Source organism: Schistocerca cancellata, unplaced genomic scaffold (assembly GCF_023864275.1).
Source record: "Schistocerca cancellata isolate TAMUIC-IGC-003103 unplaced genomic scaffold, iqSchCanc2.1 HiC_scaffold_790, whole genome shotgun sequence".
Lineage (NCBI taxonomy): Eukaryota > Metazoa > Arthropoda > Insecta > Orthoptera > Acrididae > Schistocerca > Schistocerca cancellata.
In genome coordinates, this window is record NW_026046801.1 from 1,590,793 (window position 1) to 1,614,087 (window position 23,295).

A 23,295-nucleotide genomic window follows, 5' to 3' on the forward strand; every position below is an offset into this window, starting at 1 on the left:
AACTGATAGAGAACTGTAACGTTCAGGGCCACCTAACGACGATGGATCACTCAAATTGCGTCCCGATTCAATACATCGTCCTCCAGCCGACTTGTTTCCATGGGTCTATTGCTGCCTCGGGCACCTTATGGTCGTTCTCCCGTGAGTCTAGATTATCGAATGGGACATTCAGGGCCTCCTAATGACGATGGAACATTCAAATTGCGTCGCGATTCAATACATTGTCATCCTGCAGACTTGTCTCCATGGGTCTATTTCTGCCTCGGGCACCTTATGGTGAATTGTAACGTTCAGCGCCACCTAACGACGATGGATCACTCAAATTGCGTCCCGATTCAATACATCGTCCTCCAGCCTACTTGACTCTATGGGTCTATTGCTGAGTCGGGCACCTTATGGCCGATCTGCTGTGAGTCTAGATTATCGAATGCGACGAAGAACTGATAGTGAATTGTAACGTTCAGGGCCACCTAATGACGATGGATCACTCAAATTTCGTCCCGATTCAATACATCGTCCTCCAGCAGACTTGTCTCCATGGGTCTATTGCTGCCTCGAGCACCTTATGGCCGTTCTGCTGTGAGTCAAAGATTTTCGAATCGGACGAAAAACTGATAGAGAATTGTAACGTTCAGGGCCACCTAATGACGATGGATCACTCAAATTGCGTCCCGATTCAATACATCGTCATCCAGCACACTTGTCTCCATGGGTCTATTGCTGCCTCGGGCACCTTATGGCCGTTCTGCTGTGAGTCAAAGATTATCGAATCGGACGAAAAACTGATAGTGAATTGTAACGTTCAGGGCAACCTAATGACGATGGATCACTCAAATTGCGTCCCGATTCAATACATCGTCCTCCAGCAGACTTGTCTCCATGGGTCTATAGCTGCCTCGGGCACCTTATGGCCGTTCTGCTGTGAGTCAAAGATTTTCGAATCAGACGAAAAACAGATAGTGAATTGTAACATTCATGGCCACCTAATGACGATGGATCACTCAAATTGCGGCCCGATTCAATACCTCGTGTTCCAGCAGACTAGTCTCCATGGGTCTATTGCTGCCTCGGGCACCTTATGGGCGTTCTGCTGTGAGTCAAAGATTTTCGAATCGGACGAAAAACTGATAGTGAATTGTAACGTTCAGGGCCACCTAATGACGATGGATCACTCAAATTGCGTCCCGATTCAATACATCGTCCTCCAGCCGACTTGTCTCCATGGGTCTATTGCTGCCTCGGGCACCTTATAGTCGTTCTCCCGTAAGTCTAGATTATCGAATGGGACGAAAAACTGATAGTTAATTCTAACATTCAGGGCCTCCTAATGACGATGGAACACTCAAATTGCGTCGCGATTCAATACATCGTCATCCTGCAGACTTGTCTCCATGGGTCTATTGCTGCCTCGGACACCTTATGGCCGTTCTGCTGTGAGTCAAAGATTTTCGAATCGGACGAAAAACTGATATTGAATTGTAACATTCAGGGACACCTAATGACGATGGATCACTCAAATTGCGTCCCGATTCAATACATCGTCCTCCAGCCTACTTGACTCCATGGGTCCATTGCTGAGTCGGGCACCTTATGGCCGTTCTGCTGTGAGTCTAGATTATCGAATGCGACGAAAAACTGATGGGGAATTGTAACGTTCAGGGCCACCTAATGACGATGGATCACTCAAATTGCGTCCCGATTCAATACATCGTCCTCCAGCAGACTTGTCTCCATGGGTCTATTGCTGCCTCGGGCACCTTATGGCCGTTCTTTTGTGAGTCAAAGATTTTCGAATCGGACGAAAAACTGATAGTGAATTGTAACGTTCAGGGCCACCTAATGACGATGGATCACTCAAATTGCGTCCCGATTCAATACATCGTCCTCCAGCAGACTTGTCTCCATGGGTCTATTGCTGCCTCGGGCACCTTATGGGCGTTCTGCTGTGAGTCAAAGATTTTTGAATCGGACGAAAAACTGATAGTGAATTGTAACGTTCAGGGCCTCCTAATGACGATGGAACACTCAAATTGCGTCCCGATGCTATACCTCGTGCTCCAGCAGACTAGTCTCCATGGGTCTATTGCTGCCTCGGGCACATTATGGCCGTTCTGCTGTGAGTCAAAGATTTTCGAATCGGACGAAAAACTGATAGTGAACTGTAACGTTCAGGGCCACATAACGACGATGGATCACTCAAATTGCGTCCCGATTCAATACATCGTCCTCCAGCCGACTTGTCTCCATGGGTCTATTGCTGCCTCGGGCACCTTATGGTCGTTTTCCCGTGAGTCTAGATTATCGAATGGGACGAAAAATTGATAGTTAATTCTAACATTCAGGGCCTCCTAATGACGATGGAACACTCAAATTGCGTCGCGATTCAATACATCGTCATCCTGCAGACTTGTCTCCATGGGTCTATTGCTGCCTCGGACACCTTATGGCCGTTCTGCTGTGAGTCTAGATTATCGAATGGGACGAAAAATTGATAGTGAATTGTAACATTCAGGGCCTCCTAATGACGATGGAACATTCAAATTGCGTCGCGATTCAATACATTGTCATCCTGCAGACTTGTCTCCATGGGTCTATTTCTGCCTCGGGCACCTTATGGTCGTTCTCCCGTGAGTCTAGATTATCGAATGGGACGAAAAACAGATAGTGAATTGTAACATTCATGGCCACCTAATGACGATGGATCACTCAAATTGCGTCCCGATTCAATACATCGTCCTCCAGCCGACTTGTCTCCATGGGTCTATTGCTGCATCGAGCACCTTATGGCTGTTCTGCTGTGAGTCAAAGATTTTCGAATCGGACGAAAAACTGATAGTGAATTGTAAGTTTCAAGGCCACCTAATGACGATGGAACACTCAAATTGCGTCGCGATTCAATACATCGTCATCCTGCAGACTTGTCTCCATGGGTCTATTGCTGCCTCGGACACCTTATGGCCGTTCTGCTGTGAGTCAAAGATTTTCGAATCGGACGAAAAACTGATAGTGAATTGTAACGTTCAGGGCCTGCTAATGACGATGGAACACACAAATTGCGTCCCGATTCAATACCTCGTGCTCCAGCAACTAGTATCCATGGGTCTATTGCTGCCTCGGGCACATTATGGCCGTTCTGCTGAGAGTCAAAGATTTTCGAATCGGACGAAAAACTGATAGTGAATTGTAACGTTCAGGGCCACCTAACGACGATGGATCACTCAAATTGCGTCCCGATTCAATACATCGTCCTCCAGCCGACTTGTCTCCATGGGTCTATTGCTGCCTCGGGCACCTTATGGTCGTTCTCCCGTGAGTCTAGATTATCGAATGGGACGAAAAATTGATAGGTAATTCTAACATTCAGGGCCTCCTAATGACGATGGAACATTCAAATTGCGTCGCGATTCAATACATCGTCATCCTGCAGACTTGTCTCCATGGGTCTATTGCTGCCTCGGACACCTTATGGCCGTTCTGCTGTGAGTCAAGGATTTTCGAATCGGACGAAAAACTGATAGTGAATTGTAACATTCAGGGACACCTAATGACGATGGATCACTCAAATTGCGTCCCGATTCAATACATCGTCCTCCAGCCTACTTGACTCTATGGGTCTATTGCTGAATCGGGCACCTTATGGCCGATCTGCTGTGGGTCTAGATTATCGAATGCGACGAAAAACTGATAGTGAATTGTAACGTTCAGGGCCACCTAATGACGATGGATCACTCAAATTGCGTCCCGATTCAATACATCGTCCTCCAGCAGACTTGTCTCCATGGGTCTATTGCTGCCTCGGGCACCTTATGGGCGTTCTGCTGTGAGTCAAAGATTTTTGAATCGGACGAAAAACTGATAGTGAATTGTAACGTTCAGGGCCTCCTAATGACGATGGAACACTCAAATTGCGTCCCGATGCTATACCTCGTGCTCCAGCAGACTAGTCTCCATGGGTCTATTGCTGCCTCGGGCACATTATGGCCGTTCTGCTGTGAGTCAAAGATTTTCGAATCGGACGAAAAACTGATAGTGAACTGTAACGTTCAGGGCCACCTAACGACGATGGATCACTCAAATTGCGTCCCGATTCAATACATCGTCCTCCAGCCGACTTGTCTCCATGGGTCTATTGCTGCATCGAGCATCTTATGGCTGTTCTGCTGTGAGTCAAAGATTTTCGAATCGGACGAAAAACTGATAGTGAATTGTAACTTTCAGGGCCTCCTAATGACGATGGAACACACAAATTGCGTCCCGATTCAATACCTCGTGCTCCAGCAGACTAGTCTCCATGGGTCTATTGCTGCCTCGGGCACCTTATAGTCGTTCTCCTGTAAGTCTAGATTATCGAATGGGACGAAAAACTGATAGTTAATTCTAACATTCAGGGCCTCCTAATGACGATGGAACACTCAAATTGCGTCGCGATTCAATACATCGTCATCCTGCAGACTTGTCTCCATGGGTCTATTGCTGCCTCGGACACCTTATGGCCGTTCTGCTGTGAGTCAAAGATTTTCGAAACGGACGAAAAACTGATAGTGAATTGTAACATTCAGGGACACCTAATGACGATGGATCACTCAAATTGCGTCCCGATTCAATACATCGTCCTCCAGCCTACTTGACTCCATGGGTCCATTGCTGAGTCGGGCACCTTATGGCCGTTCTGCTGTGAGTCTAGATTATCGAATGCGACGAAAAACTGATAGGGAATTGTAACGTTCAGGGCCACCTAATGACGATGGATCACTCAAATTGCGTCCCGATTCAATACATCGTCCTCCAGCAGACTTGTCTCCATGGGTCTATTGCTGCCTCGGGCACCTTATGGCCGTTCTTTTGTGAGTCAAAGATTTTCGAATCGGACGAAAAACTGATAGTGAATTGTAACGTTCAGGGCCACCTAATGACGATGGATCACTCAAATTGCGTCCTGATTCAATACATCGTCCTCCAGCAGACTTGTCTCCATGGGTCTATTGCTGCCTCGGGCACCTTATGGGCGTTCTGCTGTGAGTCAAAGATTTTCGAATCGGACGAAAAAATGATAGTGAATTGTAACGTTCAGGGCCTCCTAATGACGATGGAACACTCAAATTGCGTCCCGATGCAATACCTCGTGCTCCAGCAGACAAGTCTCCATGGGTCTATTGCTGCCTCGGGCACATTATGGCCGTTCTGCTGTGAGTCTAGATTATCGAATGGGACGAAAAATTGATAGTTAATTCTAACATTCAGGGCCTCCTAATGACGATGGAACATTCAAATTGCGTCGCGATTCAATACATTGTCATCCTGCAGACTTGTCTCCATGGGTCTATTTCTGCCTCGGGCACCTTATGGTCGTTCTCCCGTGAGTCTAGATTATCGAATGGGACGTAAAACAGATAGTGAATTGTAACATTCATGGCCACCTAATGACGATGGATCACTCAAATTGCGTCCCGATTCAATACATCGTCCTCCAGCCGACTTGTCTCCATGGGTCTATTGCTGCATCGAGCACCTTATGGCTGTTCTGCTGTGAGTCAAAGATTTTCGAATCGGACGAAAAACTGATAGTGAATTGTAAGTTTCAGGGCCACCTAATGACGATGGAACACTCAAATTGCGTCGCGATTCAATACATCGTCATCCTGCAGACTTGTCTCCATGGGTCTATTGCTGCCTCGGACACCTTATGGCCGTTCTGCTGTGAGTCAAAGATTTTCGAATCGGACGAAAAACTGATAGTGAATTGTAACGTTCAGGGCCTCCTAATGACGATGGAACACTCAAATTGCGTCCCGATGCTATACCTCGTGCTCCAGCAGACTAGTCTCCATGGGTCTATTGCTGCCTCGGGCACATTATGGCCGTTCTGCTGTGAGTCAAAGATTTTCGAATCGGACGAAAAACTGATAGTGAACTGTAACGTTCAGGGCCACCTAACGACGATGGATCACTCAAATTGCGTCCCGATTCAATACATCGTCCTCCAGCCGACTTGTCTCCATGGGTCTATTGCTGCATCGAGCATCTTATGGCTGTTCTGCTGTGAGTCAAAGATTTTCGAATCGGACGAAAAACTGATAGTGAATTGTAACTCTCAGGGCCTCCTAATGACGATGGAACACACAAATTGCGTCCCGATTCAATACCTCGTGCTCCAGCAGACTAGTCTCCATGGGTCTATTGCTGCCTCTCCTGTAAGTCTAGATTATCGAATGGGACGAAAAACTGATAGTTAATTCTAACATTCAGGGCCTCCTAATGACGATGGAACACTCAAATTGCGTCGCGATTCAATACATCGTCATCCTGCAGACTTGTCTCCATGGGTCTATTGCTGCCTCGGACACCTTATGGCCGTTCTGCTGTGAGTCAAAGATTTTCGAAACGGACGAAAAACTGATAGTGAATTGTAACATTCAGGGACACCTAATGACGATGGATCACTCAAATTGCGTCCCGATTCAATACATCGTCCTCCAGCCTACTTGACTCCATGGGTCCATTGCTGAGTCGGGCACCTTATGGCCGTTCTGCTGTGAGTCTAGATTATCGAATGCGACGAAAAACTGATAGGGAATTGTAACGTTCAGGGCCACCTAATGACGATGGATCACTCAAATTGCGTCCCGATTCAATACATCGTCCTCCAGCAGACTTGTCTCCATGGGTCTATTGCTGCCTCGGGCACCTTATGGCCGTTCTTTTGTGAGTCAAAGATTTTCGAATCGGACGAGAAACTGATAGTGAATTGTAACGTTCAGGGCCACCTAATGACGATGGATCACTCAAATTGCGTCCTGATTCAATACATCGTCCTCCAGCAGACTTGTCTCCATGGGTCTATTGCTGCCTCGGGCACCTTATGGGCGTTCTGCTGTGAGTCAAAGATTTTCGAATCGGACGAAAAAATGATAGTGAATTGTAACGTTCAGGGCCTCCTAATGACGATGGAACACTCAAATTGCGTCCCGATGCAATACCTCGTGCTCCAGCAGACAAGTCTCCATGGGTCTATTGCTGCCTCGGGCACATTATGGCCGTTCTGCTGTGAGTCTAGATTATCGAATGGGACGAAAAATTGATAGTTAATTCTAACATTCAGGGCCTCCTAATGACGATGGAACATTCAAATTGCGTCGCGATTCAATACATTGTCATCCTGCAGACTTGTCTCCATGGGTCTATTTCTGCCTCGGGCACCTTATGGTCGTTCTCCCGTGAGTCTAGATTATCGAATGGGACGTAAAACAGATAGTGAATTGTAACATTCATGGCCACCTAATGACGATGGATCACTCAAATTGCGTCCCGATTCAATACATCGTCCTCCAGCCGACTTGTCTCCATGGGTCTATTGCTGCCTCGGACACCTTATGGCCGTTCTGCTGTGAGTCAAAGATTTTCGAATCGGACGAAAAACTGATAGTGAATTGTAACGTTCAGGGCCTGCTAATGACGATGGAACACACAAATTGCGTCCCGATTCAATACCTCGTGCTCCAGCAACTAGTATCCATGGGTCTATTGCTGCCTCGGGCACATTATGGCCGTTCTGCTGAGAGTCAAAGATTTTCGAATCGGACGAAAAACTGATAGTGAATTGTAACGTTCAGGGCCACCTAACGACGATGGATCACTCAAATTGCGTCCCGATTCAATACATCGTCCTCCAGCCGACTTGTCTCCATGGGTCTATTGCTGCCTCGGGCACCTTATGGTCGTTCTCCCGTGAGTCTAGATTATCGAATGGGACGAAAAATTGATAGGTAATTCTAACATTCAGGGCCTCCTAATGACGATGGAACATTCAAATTGCGTCGCGATTCAATACATCGTCATCCTGCAGACTTGTCTCCATGGGTCTATTGCTGCCTCGGACACCTTATGGGCGTTCTGCTGTGAGTCAAAGATTTTCGAATCGGACGAAAAAATGATAGTGAATTGTAACGTTCAGGGCCTCCTAATGACGATGGAACACTCAAATTGCGTCCCGATGCAATACCTCGTGCTCCAGCAGACAAGTCTCCATGGGTCTATTGCTGCCTCGGGCACATTATGGCCGTTCTGCTGTGAGTCTAGATTATCGAATGGGACGAAAAATTGATAGTTAATTCTAACATTCAGGGCCTCCTAATGACGATGGAACATTCAAATTGCGTCGCGATTCAATACATTGTCATCCTGCAGACTTGTCTCCATGGGTCTATTTCTGCCTCGGGCACCTTATGGTCGTTCTCCCGTGAGTCTAGATTATCGAATGGGACGTAAAACAGATAGTGAATTGTAACATTCATGGCCACCTAATGACGATGGATCACTCAAATTGCGTCCCGATTCAATACATCGTCCTCCAGCCGACTTGTCTCCATGGGTCTATTGCTGCCTCGGACACCTTATGGCCGTTCTGCTGTGAGTCAAAGATTTTCGAATCGGACGAAAAACTGATAGTGAATTGTAACGTTCAGGGCCTGCTAATGACGATGGAACACACAAATTGCGTCCCGATTCAATACCTCGTGCTCCAGCAACTAGTATCCATGGGTCTATTGCTGCCTCGGGCACATTATGGCCGTTCTGCTGAGAGTCAAAGATTTTCGAATCGGACGAAAAACTGATAGTGAATTGTAACGTTCAGGGCCACCTAACGACGATGGATCACTCAAATTGCGTCCCGATTCAATACATCGTCCTCCAGCCGACTTGTCTCCATGGGTCTATTGCTGCCTCGGGCACCTTATGGTCGTTCTCCCGTGAGTCTAGATTATCGAATGGGACGAAAAATTGATAGGTAATTCTAACATTCAGGGCCTCCTAATGACGATGGAACATTCAAATTGCGTCGCGATTCAATACATCGTCATCCTGCAGACTTGTCTCCATGGGTCTATTGCTGCCTCGGACACCTTATGGCCGTTCTGCTGTGAGTCAAAGATTTTCGAATCGGACGAAAAACTGATAGTGAATTGTAACATTCAGGGACACCTAATGACGATGGATCACTCAAATTGCGTCCCAATTCAATACATCGTCCTCCAGCCTACTTGACTCTATGGGTCTATTGCTGAATCGGGCACCTTATGGCCGATCTGCTGTGAGTCTAGATTATCGAATGCGACGAAAAACTGATAGTGAATTGTAACGTTCAGGGCCACCTAATGATGATGGATCACTCAAATTTCGTCCCGATTCAATACATCGTCCTCCAGCAGACTTGTCTCCATGGGTCTATTGCTGCCTCGGGCACCTTATGGCCGTTCTGCTGTGAGTCAAAGATTTTCGAATCGGACGAAAAACTGATAGAGAATTGTAACGTTCAGGGCCACCTAATGACGATGGATCACTCAAATTGCGTCCCGATTCAATACATCGTCATCCAGCGCACTTGTCTCCATGGGTCTATTGCTGCCTCGGGCACATTATGGCCGTTCTGCTGTGAGTCAAAGATTTTCGAATCGGACGAAAAACTGATAGTGAATTGTAACGTTCAGGGCCACCTAATGACGATGGATCACTCAAATTGCGTCCCGATTCAATACATCGTCCTCCAGCCGACTTGTCTCCATGGGTCTATTGCTGCCTCGGGCACCTTATGGCCGTTCTGCTGTGGGTCAAAGATTTTCGAATCGGACGAAGATCTGATAGTGAATTGTAACCTTCAGGGCCACCTATTGACGATGGATCAGTCAAATTGCGTCCCGATTCAATACATCGTCCTCCAGCAGACTTGTCTCCATGAGTCTATTGCTGCCTCGGCCACCTTATGGGCGTTCTGCTGTGAGTCAAAGATTTTCGAATCGGACGAAAAACTGATAGTGAATTGTAACGTTCAGGGTCTCCTAATGACGATGGAACACTCAAATTGCGTCCCGATTCAATACCTCGTGCTCCAGCAGACTAGTCTCCATGGGTCTATTGCTGCCTCGGGCACCTTATGTGCGTTCTGCTGTGAGTCAAAGATTTTCGAATCGGACGAAAAACTGATAGTGAATTGTAACGTTCAGGGCCACCTAATGACGATGGATCACTCAAATTGCGTCCCGATTCAATACATCGTCATCCAGCCGACTTGTCTCCATGGGTCTATTGCTGCCTCGAGCACCTTATGGCCGTTCTGCTGTGAGTCAAAGATTTTCGAATCGGACGAAAAACTAATAGTGAATTGTAACGTTCAGGGCCACCTAATGACGATGGATCACTCAAATTGCGTCCCGATTCAATACATCGTCCTGCAGCCGACTTGACTCCATGGGTCTATAGCTGCCTCGGGCACATTATGGCCGTTCTGCTGTGAGTCTAGATTATCGAATGCGACGAAAAACTGATAGTGAATTGAAACATTCAGGGCCACCTAATGACGATGGATCACTCAAATTGCGTCCCGATTCAATACATCGTCCTCCAGCAGGCTTGTCTCCATGGGTCTATTGCAGCATCGGGCACCTTATGGCCGTTCTGCTGTGAGTCAAAGATTTTCGAATCGGACGAAAAACTGATAGTGAATTGTAACTTTCAGGGCCACCTAATGATTATGGATCACTCAAATTGCGTTCCGATTCAATACATCGTCCTCCAGCCGACTTGTCTCCATGGGTCTATTGCTGCCTCGGGCACCTTATGGCCGTTCTGCTGTGACTCAAAGATTATCGAATCGGACGAAGAACTGATAGTGAATTGTAACGTTCAGGGCCACCTAATGACGATGATTCACTCAAATTGCGTCCCGATTCAATACATCGTCATCCTGCAGACTTGTCTCCATTGGTCTATTGCTGCCTCGGGCACCTTACGGCCGTTCTGCTGTGAGTCAAAGATTTTCGAATCGGACGAAAAACTGATAGTGAATTGTAACATTCAGGGCCACCTAATGATGATGGATCACTCAAATTGCGTCCCGATTCAATACATCGTCCTCCAGCCGACTTGACTCCATGGGTCTATTGCTGCCTCGGGCACCTTATGGCCGTTCTGCTGTGAGTCTAGATTATCGAATGCGACGAAAAACTGATAGTGAATTGTAACGTTCAGGGCCACCTAATGACGATGGATCACATCAAATTGCGTCCCGATTCAATACATCGTCCTCCAGCAGACTTGTCTCCATGGGTCTATTGCTGCCTCGGGCACCTTATGGCCGTTCTGCTGTGAGTCAAAGATTATCGAATCGGACGAAAAACTGATAGTGAATTGTTACGTTCAGGGCCACCTAGTGACGATGGATTACTCAAATTGCGTCCCGATTCAATACATCGTCCTCCAACCGACTTGTCTCCATGGGTCTATTGCTGCCTCGGGCACCTTATGGTCGTTTTCCCGTGAGTCTAGATTATCGAATGGGACGAAAAATTGATAGTTAATTCTAACATTCAGGGCCTCCTAATGACGATGGAACATTCAAATTGCGTCGCGATTCAATACATTGTCATCCTGCATACTTGTCTCCATGGGTCTATTTCTGCCTCGGGCACCTTATGGCCGTTCTGCTGTGAGTCAAAGATTTTCGAATCGGACGAAAAACAGGTAGTGAATTGTAACGTTCAGGGCCACCTAATGACGATGGATCACTCAAATTGCGTCCCGATTCAATACATCGTCCTCCAGCCGACTTGTCTCCATGGGTCTATTGCTGCCTCGGGCACCTTATAGTCGTTCTCCCGTAAGTCTAGATTATCGAATGGGACGAAAAACTGATAGTTAATTCTAACATTCAGGGCCTCCTAATGACGATGGAACACTCAAATTGCGTCGCGATTCAATACATCGTCATCCTGCAGACTTGTCTCCATGGGTCTATTGCTGCCTCGGACACCTTATGGCCGTTCTGCTGTGAGTCAAAGATTTTCGAATCGGACGAAAAACTGATAGTGAATTGTAACATTCAGGGACACCTAATGACGATGGATCACTCAAATTGCGTCCCGATTCAATACATCGTCCTCCAGCCTACTTGACTCCATGGGTCCATTGCTGAGTCGGGCACCTTATGGCCGTTCTGCTGTGAGTCTAGATTATCGAATGCGACGAAAAACTGATAGGGAATTGTAACGTTCAGGGCCTCCTAATGACGATGGATCACTCAAATTGCGTCCCGATTCAATACATCGTCCTCCAGCAGACTTGTCTCCATGGGTCTATTGCTGCCTCGGGCACCTTATGGCCGTTCTTTTGTGAGTCAAAGATTTTCGAATCGGACGAAAAACTGATAGTGAATTGTAACATTCAGGGACACCTAATGACGATGGATCACTCAAATTGCGTCCCGATTCAATACATCGTCCTCCAGCCTACTTGACTCCATGGGTCCATTGCTGAGTCGGGCACCTTATGGCCGTTCTGCTGTGAGTCTAGATTATCGAATGCGACGAAAAACTGATAGGGAATTGTAACGTTCAGGGCCACCTAATGACGATGGATCACTCAAATTGCGTCCCGATTCAATACATCGTCCTCCAGCCTACTTGACTCCATGGGTCCATTGCTGAGTCGGGCACCTTATGGCCGTTCTGCTGTGAGTCTAGATTATCGAATGCGACGAAAAACTGATAGGGAATTGTAACGTTCAGGGCCACCTAATGACGATGGATCACTCAAATTGCGTCCCGATTCAATACATCGTCCTCCAGCAGACTTGTCTCCATGGGTCTATTGCTGCCTCGGGCACCTTATGGCCGTTCTTTTGTGAGTCAAAGATTTTCGAATCGGACGAAAAACTGATAGTGAATTGTAACGTTCAGGGCCACCTAATGACGATGGATCACTCAAATTGCGTCCTGATTCAATACATCGTCCTCCAGCAGACTTGTCTCCATGGGTCTATTGCTGCCTCGGGCACCTTATGGGCGTTCTGCTGTGAGTCAAAGATTTTCGAATCGGACGAAAAAATGATAGTGAATTGTAACGTTCAGGGCCTCCTAATGACGATGGAACACTCAAATTGCGTCCCGATGCAATACCTCGTGCTCCAGCAGACAAGTCTCCATGGGTCTATTGCTGCCTCGGGCACATTATGGCCGTTCTGCTGTGAGTCTAGATTATCGAATGGGACGAAAAATTGATAGTTAATTCTAACATTCAGGGCCTCCTAATGACGATGGAACATTCAAATTGCGTCGCGATTCAATACATTGTCATCCTGCAGACTTGTCTCCATGGGTCTATTTCTGCCTCGGGCACCTTATGGTCGTTCTCCCGTGAGTCTAGATTATCGAATGGGACGTAAAACAGATAGTGAATTGTAACATTCATGGCCACCTAATGACGATGGATCACTCAAATTGCGTCCCGATTCAATACATCGTCCTCCAGCCGACTTGTCTCCATGGGTCTATTGCTGCCTCGGACACCTTATGGCCGTTCTGCTGTGAGTCAAAGATTTTCGAATCGGACGAAAAACTGATAGTGAATTGTAACGTTCAGGGCCTGCTAATGACGATGGAACACACAAATTGCGTCCCGATTCAATACCTCGTGCTCCAGCAACTAGTATCCATGGGTCTATTGCTGCCTCGGGCACATTATGGCCGTTCTGCTGAGAGTCAAAGATTTTCGAATCGGACGAAAAACTGATAGTGAATTGTAACGTTCAGGGCCACCTAACGACGATGGATCACTCAAATTGCGTCCCGATTCAATACATCGTCCTCCAGCCGACTTGTCTCCATGGGTCTATTGCTGCCTCGGGCACCTTATGGTCGTTCTCCCGTGAGTCTAGATTATCGAATGGGACGAAAAATTGATAGGTAATTCTAACATTCAGGGCCTCCTAATGACGATGGAACATTCAAATTGCGTCGCGATTCAATACATCGTCATCCTGCAGACTTGTCTCCATGGGTCTATTGCTGCCTCGGACACCTTATGGCCGTTCTGCTGTGAGTCAAAGATTTTCGAATCGGACGAAAAACTGATAGTGAATTGTAACATTCAGGGACACCTAATGACGATGGATCACTCAAATTGCGTCCCAATTCAATACATCGTCCTCCAGCCTACTTGACTCTATGGGTCTATTGCTGAATCGGGCACCTTATGGCCGATCTGCTGTGAGTCTAGATTATCGAATGCGACGAAAAACTGATAGTGAATTGTAACGTTCAGGGCCACCTAATGATGATGGATCACTCAAATTTCGTCCCGATTCAATACATCGTCCTCCAGCAGACTTGTCTCCATGGGTCTATTGCTGCCTCGGGCACCTTATGGCCGTTCTGCTGTGAGTCAAAGATTTTCGAATCGGACGAAAAACTGATAGAGAATTGTAACGTTCAGGGCCACCTAATGACGATGGATCACTCAAATTGCGTCCCGATTCAATACATCGTCATCCAGCGCACTTGTCTCCATGGGTCTATTGCTGCCTCGGGCACATTATGGCCGTTCTGCTGTGAGTCAAAGATTTTCGAATCGGACGAAAAACTGATAGTGAATTGTAACGTTCAGGGCCACCTAATGACGATGGATCACTCAAATTGCGTCCCGATTCAATACATCGTCCTCCAGCCGACTTGTCTCCATGGGTCTATTGCTGCCTCGGGCACCTTATGGCCGTTCTGCTGTGGGTCAAAGATTTTCGAATCGGACGAAGATCTGATAGTGAATTGTAACCTTCAGGGCCACCTATTGACGATGGATCAGTCAAATTGCGTCCCGATTCAATACATCGTCCTCCAGCAGACTTGTCTCCATGGGTCTATTGCTGCCTCGGCCACCTTATGGGCGTTCTGCTGTGAGTCAAAGATTTTCGAATCGGACGAAAAACTGATAGTGAATTGTAACGTTCAGGGTCTCCTAATGACGATGGAACACTCAAATTGCGTCCCGATTCAATACCTCGTGCTCCAGCAGACTAGTCTCCATGGGTCTATTGCTGCCTCGGGCACCTTATGTGCGTTCTGCTGTGAGTCAAAGATTTTCGAATCGGACGAAAAACTGATAGTGAATTGTAACGTTCAGGGCCACCTAATGACGATGGATCACTCAAATTGCGTCCCGATTCAATACATCGTCATCCAGCCGACTTGTCTCCATGGGTCTATTGCTGCCTCGAGCACCTTATGGCCGTTCTGCTGTGAGTCAAAGATTTTCGAATCGGACGAAAAACTAATAGTGAATTGTAACGTTCAGGGCCACCTAATGACGATGGATCACTCAAATTGCGTCCCGATTCAATACATCGTCCTGCAGCCGACTTGACTCCATGGGTCTATAGCTGCCTCGGGCACATTATGGCCGTTCTGCTGTGAGTCTAGATTATCGAATGCGACGAAAAACTGATAGTGAATTGAAACATTCAGGGCCACCTAATGACGATGGATCACTCAAATTGCGTCCCGATTCAATACATCGTCCTCCAGCAGGCTTGTCTCCATGGGTCTATTGCAGCATCGGGCACCTTATGGCCGTTCTGCTGTGAGTCAAAGATTTTCGAATCGGACGAAAAACTGATAGTGAATTGTAACTTTCAGGGCCACCTAATGATTATGGATCACTCAAATTGCGTTCCGATTCAATACATCGTCCTCCAGCCGACTTGTCTCCATGGGTCTATTGCTGCCTCGGGCACCTTATGGCCGTTCTGCTGTGACTCAAAGATTATCGAATCGGACGAAGAACTGATAGTGAATTGTAACGTTCAGGGCCACCTAATGACGATGATTCACTCAAATTGCGTCCCGATTCAATACATCGCCCTCCAGCTGACTTGTCTCCATGGGTCTATTGCTGCCTCGGGCACCTTATGGCCGTTCTGCTGTGACTCAAAGATTTTCGAATCTGACGAAAAACTGGTAGTTAATTCTAACATTCAGGGCCTCCTAATGACGATGGAGCACTCAAATTGCGTCCCGATTCAATACATCGTCATCCTGCAGACTTGTCTCCATTGGTCTATTGCTGCCTCGGGCACCTTACGGCCGTTCTGCTGTGAGTCAAAGATTTTCGAATCGGACGAAAAACTGATAGTGAATTGTAACATTCAGGGCCACCTAATGATGATGGATCACTCAAATTGCGTCCCGATTCAATACATCGTCCTCCAGCCGACTTGACTCCATGGGTCTATTGCTGCCTCGGGCACCTTATGGCCGTTCTGCTGTGAGTCTAGATTATCGAATGCGACGAAAAACTGATAGTGAATTGTAACGTTCAGGGCCACCTAATGACGATGGATCACATCAAATTGCGTCCCGATTCAATACATCGTCCTCCAGCAGACTTGTCTCCATGGGTCTATTGCTGCCTCGGGCACCTTATGGCCGTTCTGCTGTGGGTCAAAGATTATCGAATCGGACGAAAAACTGATAGTGAATTGTTACGTTCAGGGCCACCTAGTGACGATGGATTACTCAAATTGCGTCCCGATTCAATACATCGTCCTCCAACCGACTTGTCTCCATGGGTCTATTGCTGCCTCGGGCACCTTATGGTCGTTTTCCCGTGAGTCTAGATTATCGAATGGGACGAAAAATTGATAGTTAATTCTAACATTCAGGGCCTCCTAATGACGATGGAACATTCAAATTGCGTCGCGATTCAATACATTGTCATCCTGCATACTTGTCTCCATGGGTCTATTTCTGCCTCGGGCACCTTATGGCCGTTCTGCTGTGAGTCAAAGATTTTCGAATCGGACGAAAAACAGGTAGTGAATTGTAACGTTCAGGGCCACCTAATGACGATGGATCACTCAAATTGCGTCCCGATTCAATACATCGTCCTCCAGCCGACTTGTCTCCATGGGTCTATTGCTGCCTCGGGCACCTTATAGTCGTTCTCCCGTAAGTCTAGATTATCGAATGGGACGAAAAACTGATAGTTAATTCTAACATTCAGGGCCTCCTAATGACGATGGAACACTCAAATTGCGTCGCGATTCAATACATCGTCATCCTGCAGACTTGTCTCCATGGGTCTATTGCTGCCTCGGACACCTTATGGCCGTTCTGCTGTGAGTCAAAGATTTTCGAATCGGACGAAAAACTGATAGTGAATTGTAACATTCAGGGACACCTAATGACGATGGATCACTCAAATTGCGTCCCGATTCAATACATCGTCCTCCAGCCTACTTGACTCCATGGGTCCATTGCTGAGTCGGGCACCTTATGGCCGTTCTGCTGTGAGTCTAGATTATCGAATGCGACGAAAAACTGATAGGGAATTGTAACGTTCAGGGCCTCCTAATGACGATGGATCACTCAAATTGCGTCCCGATTCAATACATCGTCCTCCAGCAGACTTGTCTCCATGGGTCTATTGCTGCCTCGGGCACCTTATGGCCGTTCTTTTGTGAGTCAAAGATTTTCGAATCGGACGAAAAACTGATAGTGAATTGTAACATTCAGGGACACCTAATGACGATGGATCACTCAAATTGCGTCCCGATTCAATACATCGTCCTCCAGCCTACTTGACTCCATGGGTCCATTGCTGAGTCGGGCACCTTATGGCCGTTCTGCTGTGAGTCTAGATTATCGAATGCGACGAAAAACTGATAGGGAATTGTAACGTTCAGGGCCACCTAATGACGATGGATCACTCAAATTGCGTCCCGATTCAATACATCGTCCTCCAGCAGACTTGTCTCCATGGGTCTATTGCTGCCTCGGGCACCTTATGGCCGTTCTTTTGTGAGTCAAAGATTTTCGAATCGGACGAAAAACTGATAGTGAATTGTAACGTTCAGGGCCACCTAATGACGATGGATCACTCAAATTGCGTCCTGATTCAATACATCGTCCTCCAGCAGACTTGTCTCCATGGGTCTATTGCTGCCTCGGGCACCTTATGGGCGTTCTGCTGTGAGTCAAAGATTTTCGAATCGGACGAAAAAATGATAGTGAATTGTAACGTTCAGGGCCTCCTAATGACGATGGAACACTCAAATTGCGTCCCGATGCAACACCTCGTGCTCCAGCAGACAAGTCTCCATGGGTCTATTGCTGCCTCGGGCACATTATGGCCGTTCTGCTGTGAGTCTAGATTATCGAATGGGACGAAAAATTGATAGTTAATTCTAACATTCAGGGCCTCCTAATGACGATGGAACATTCAAATTGCGTCGCGATTCAATACATTGTCATCCTGCAGACTTGTCTCCATGGGTCTATTTCTGCCTCGGGCACCTTATGGACGTTCTCCCGTGAGTCTAGATTATCGAATGGGACGAAAAACAGACAGTGAATTGTAACATTCAGGGCCACCTAATGACGATGGATCACTCAAATTTCGTCCCGATTCAATACATCGTCCTCCAGCAAACTTGTCTCCATGGGTCTATTGCTGCCTCGGGCACCTTATGGCCGTTCTGCTGTGAGTCAAAGATTTTCGAATCGGACGAAAAACTGATAGAGAATTGTAACGTTCAGCGCCACCTAATGACGATGGATCACTCAAATTGCGTCCCGATTCAATACATCGTCATCCAGCACACTTGTCTCCATGGGTCTATTGCTGCCTCGGGCACATTATGGCCGTTCTGCTGTGAGTCAAAGATTTTCGAATCGGACGAAAAACTGATAGTGAATTGTAACGTTCAGGGCCACCTAATGACGATGGATCACTCAAATTGCGTCCCGATTCAATACATCGTCCTCCAGCCGACTTGTCTCCATGGGTCTATTGCTGCCTCGGGCACCTTATGGCCGTTCTGCTGTGGGTCAAAGATTTTCGAATCGGACGAAGATCTGATAGTGAATTGTAACCTTCAGGGCCACCTATTGACGATGGATCAGTCAAATTGCGTCCCGATTCAATACATCGTCCTCCAGCAGACTTGTCTCCATGGGTCTATTGCTGCCTCGGGCACCTTATGGGCGTTCTGCTGTGAGTCAAAGATTTTCGAATCGGACGAAAAACTGATAGTGAATTGTAACGTTCAGGGCCTCCTAATGACGATGGAACACTCAAATTGCGTCCCGATTCAATACCTCGTGCTCCAGCAGACTAGTCTCCATGGGTCTATTGCTGCCTCGGGCACCTTATGGGCGTTCTGCTGTGAGTCAAAGATTTTCGAATCGGACGAAAAACTGATAGTGAATTGTAACGTTCAGGGCCACCTAATGACGATGGATCACTCAAATTGCGTCCCGATTCAATACATCGTCATCCAGCCGACTTGTCTCCATGGGTCTATTGCTGCCTCGAGCACCTTATGGCCGTTCTGCTGTGAGTCAAAGATTTTCGAATCGGACGAAAAACTAATAGTGAATTGTAACGTTCAGGGCCACCTAATGACGATGGATCACTCAAATTGCGTCCCGATTCAATACATCGTCCTGCAGCCGACTTGACTCCATGGGTCTATAGATGCCTCGGGCACATTATGGCCGTTCTGCTGTGAGTCTAGATTATCGAATGCGACGAAAAACTGATAGTGAATTGAAACATTCAGGGCCACCTAATGACGATGGATCACTCAAATTGCGTCCCGATTCAATACATCGTCCTCCAGCAGACTTGTCTGCATGGGTCTATTGCAGCATCGGGCACCTTATGGCCGTTCTGCTGTGAGTCAAAGATTTTCGAATCGGACGAAAAACTGATAGTGAATTGTAACCTTCAGGGCCACCTAATGATTATGGATCACTCAAATTGCGTTCCGATTCAATACATCGTCCTCCAGCCGACTTGTCTCCATGGGTCTATTGCTGCCTCGGGCACCTTATGGCCGTTCTGCTGTGACTCAAAGATTATCGAATCGGACGAAGAACTGATAGTGAATTGTAACGTTCAGGGCCACCTAATGACGATGATTCACTCAAATTGCGTCCCGATTCAATACATCGTCCTCCAGCTGACTTGTCTCCATGGGTCTATTGCTGCCTCGGGCACGTTATGGCCGTTCTGCTGTGACTCAAAGATTTTCGAATCTGACGAAAAACTGGTAGTTAATTCTAACATTCAGGGCCACCTAATGACGATGGATCACATCAAATTGCGTCCCGATTCAATACATCGTCCTCCAGCAGACTTGTCTCCATGGGTCTATTGCTGCCTCGGGCACCTTATGGCCGTTCTGCTGTGAGTCAAAGATTTTCGAATCGGACGAAAAACTGATAGTGAATTGTTACGTTCAGGGCCACCTAGTGACGATGGATTACTCAAATTGCGTCCCGATTCAAAACATCGTCCTCCAACCGACTTGTCTCCATGGGTCTATTGCTGCCTCGGGCACCTTATGGTCGTTTTCCCGTGAGTCTAGATTATCGAATGGGACGAAAAATTGATAGTTAATTCTAACATTCAGGGCCTCCTAATGACGATGGAACATTCAAATTGCGTCGCGATTCAATACATTGTCATCCTGCAGACTTGTCTCCATGGGTCTATTTCTGCCTCGGGCACCTTATGGCCGTTCTGCTGTGAGTCAAAGATTTTCGAATCGGACGAAAAACAGGTAGTGAATTGTAACTTTCAGGGCCACATAATGACGATGGATCACTCAAATTGCGTCCCGATTCAATACATCGTCCTCCAGCCGACTTGTCTCCATGGGTCTATTGCTGCCTCGGGCAGCTTATAGTCGTTCTCCCGTAAGTCTAGATTATCGAATGGGACGAAAAACTGATAGGGAATTGTAACGTTCAGGGCCTCCTAATGACGATGGATCACTCAAATTGCGTCCCGATTCAATACATCGTCCTCCAGCAGACTTGTCTCCATGGGTCTATTGCTGCCTCGGGCACCTTATGGCCTTTCTTTTGTGAGTCAAAGATTTTCGAATCGGACGAAAAACTGATAGTGAATTGTAACATTCAGGGACACCTAATGACGATGGATCACTCAAATTGCGTCCCGATTCAATACATCGTCCTCCAGCCTACTTGACTCCATGGGTCCATTGCTGAGTCGGGCACCTAATGGACGTTCTGCTGTGAGTCAAAGATTTTCGAGTCGGACGAAAAACTGATAGTGAATTGTAACGTTCAGGGCCTCTTAATGACGATGGAACACTCAAATTGCGTCCCGATGCAATACCTCGTGCTCCAGCAGACAAGTCTCCATGGGTCTATTGCTGCCTCGGGCACATTATGGCCGTTCTGCTGTGAGTCAAAGATTTTCGAATCGGACGAAAAACTGATAGTGAACTGTAACGTTCAGGGCCACCTAACGACGATGGATCACTCAAATTGCGTCCCGATTCAATACATCGTCCTCCAGCCGACTTGTCTCCATGGGTCTATTGCTGCCTCGGGCACCTTATGGTCGTTCTCCCGTGAGTCTAGATTATCGAATGGGACGAAAAATTGATAGTTAATTCTAACATTCAGGGCCTCCTAATGACGATGGAACACTCAAATTGCGTCGCGATTCAATACATCGTCATCCTGCAGACTTGTCTCCATGGGTCTATTGCTGCCTCGGACACCTTATGGCCGTTCTGCTGTGAGTCAAAGATTTTCGAAACGGACGAAAAACTGATAGTGAATTGTAACATTCAGGGACACCTAATGACGATGGATCACTCAAATTGCGTCCCGATTCAATACATCGTCCTCCAGCCTACTTGACACCATGGGTCCATTGCTGAGTCGGGCACCTTATGGCCGTTCTGCTGTGAGTCTAGATTATCGAATGCGACGAAAAACTGATAGGGAATTGTAACGTTCAGGGCCACCTAATGACGATGGATCACTCAAATTGCGTCCCGATTCAATACATCGTCCTCCAGCAGACTTGTCTCCATGGGTCTATTGCTGCCTCGGGCACCTTATGGCCGTTCTTTTGTGAGTCAAAGATTTTCGAGTCGGACGAAAAACTGATAGTGAATTGTAACGTTCAGGGCCTCTTAATGACGATGGAACACTCAAATTGCGTCCCGATGCAATACCTCGTGCTCCAGCAGACAAGTCTCCATGGGTCTATTGCTGCCTCGGGCACATTATGGCCGTTCTGCTGTGAGTCAAAGATTTTCGAATCGGACGAAAAACTGATAGTGAACTGTAACGTTCAGGGCCACCTAACGACGATGGATCACTCAAATTGCGTCCCGATTCAATACATCGTCCTCCAGCCGACTTGTCTCCATGGGTCTATTGCTGCCTCGGGCACCTTATGGTCGTTCTCCCGTGAGTCTAGATTATCGAATGGGACGAAAAATTGATAGTTAATTCTAACATTCAGGGCCTCCTAATGACGATGGAACACTCAAATTGCGTCGCGATTCAATAGATCGTCATCCTGCAGACTTGTCTCCATGGGTCTATTGCTGCCTCGGACACCTTATGGCCGTTCTGCTGTGAGTCAAAGATTTTCGAAACGGACGAAAAACTGATAGTGAATTGTAACATTCAGGGACACCTAATGACGATGGATCACTCAAATTGCGTCCCGATTCAATACATCGTCCTCCAGCCTACTTGACTCCATGGGTCCATTGCTGAGTCGGGCACCTTATGGCCGTTCTGCTGTGAGTCTAGATTATCGAATGCGACGAAAAACTGATAGGGAATTGTAACGTTCAGGGCCACCTAATGACGATGGATCACTCAAATTGCGTCCCGATTCAATACATCGTCCTCCAGCAGACTTGTCTCCATGGGTCTATTGCTGCCTCGGGCACCTTATGGCCGTTCTTTTGTGAGTCAAAGATTTTCGAATCGGACGAAAAACTGATAGTGAATTGTAACGTTCAGGGCCACCTAATGACGATGGATCACTCAAATTGCGTCCTGATTCAATACATCGTCCTCCAGCAGACTTGTCTCCATGGGTCTATTGCTGCCTCGGGCACCTTATGGGCGTTCTGCTGTGAGTCAAAGATTTTCGAATCGGACGAAAAAATGATAGTGAATTGTAACGTTCAGGGCCTCCTAATGACGATGGAACACTCAAATTGCGTCCCGATGCAATACCTCGTGCTCCAGCAGACAAGTCTCCATGGGTCTATTGCTGCCTCGGGCACATTATGGCCGTTCTGCTGTGAGTCTAGATTATCGAATGGGACGAAAAATTGATAGTTAATTCTAACATTCAGGGCCTCCTAATGACGATGGAACATTCAAATTGCGTCGCGATTCAATACATTGTCATCCTGCAGACTTGTCTCCATGGGTCTATTTCTGCCTCGGGCACCTTATGGACGTTCTCCCGTGAGTCTAGATTATCGAATGGGACGAAAAACAGACAGTGAATTGTAACATTCAGGGCCACCTAATGACGATGGATCACTCAAATTTCGTCCCGATTCAATACATCGTCCTCCAGCAGACTTGACTCCATGGGTCTATTGCTGCCTCGGGCACCTTATGGCCGTTCTGCTGTGAGTCAAAGATTTTCGAATCGGACGAAAAACTGATAGAG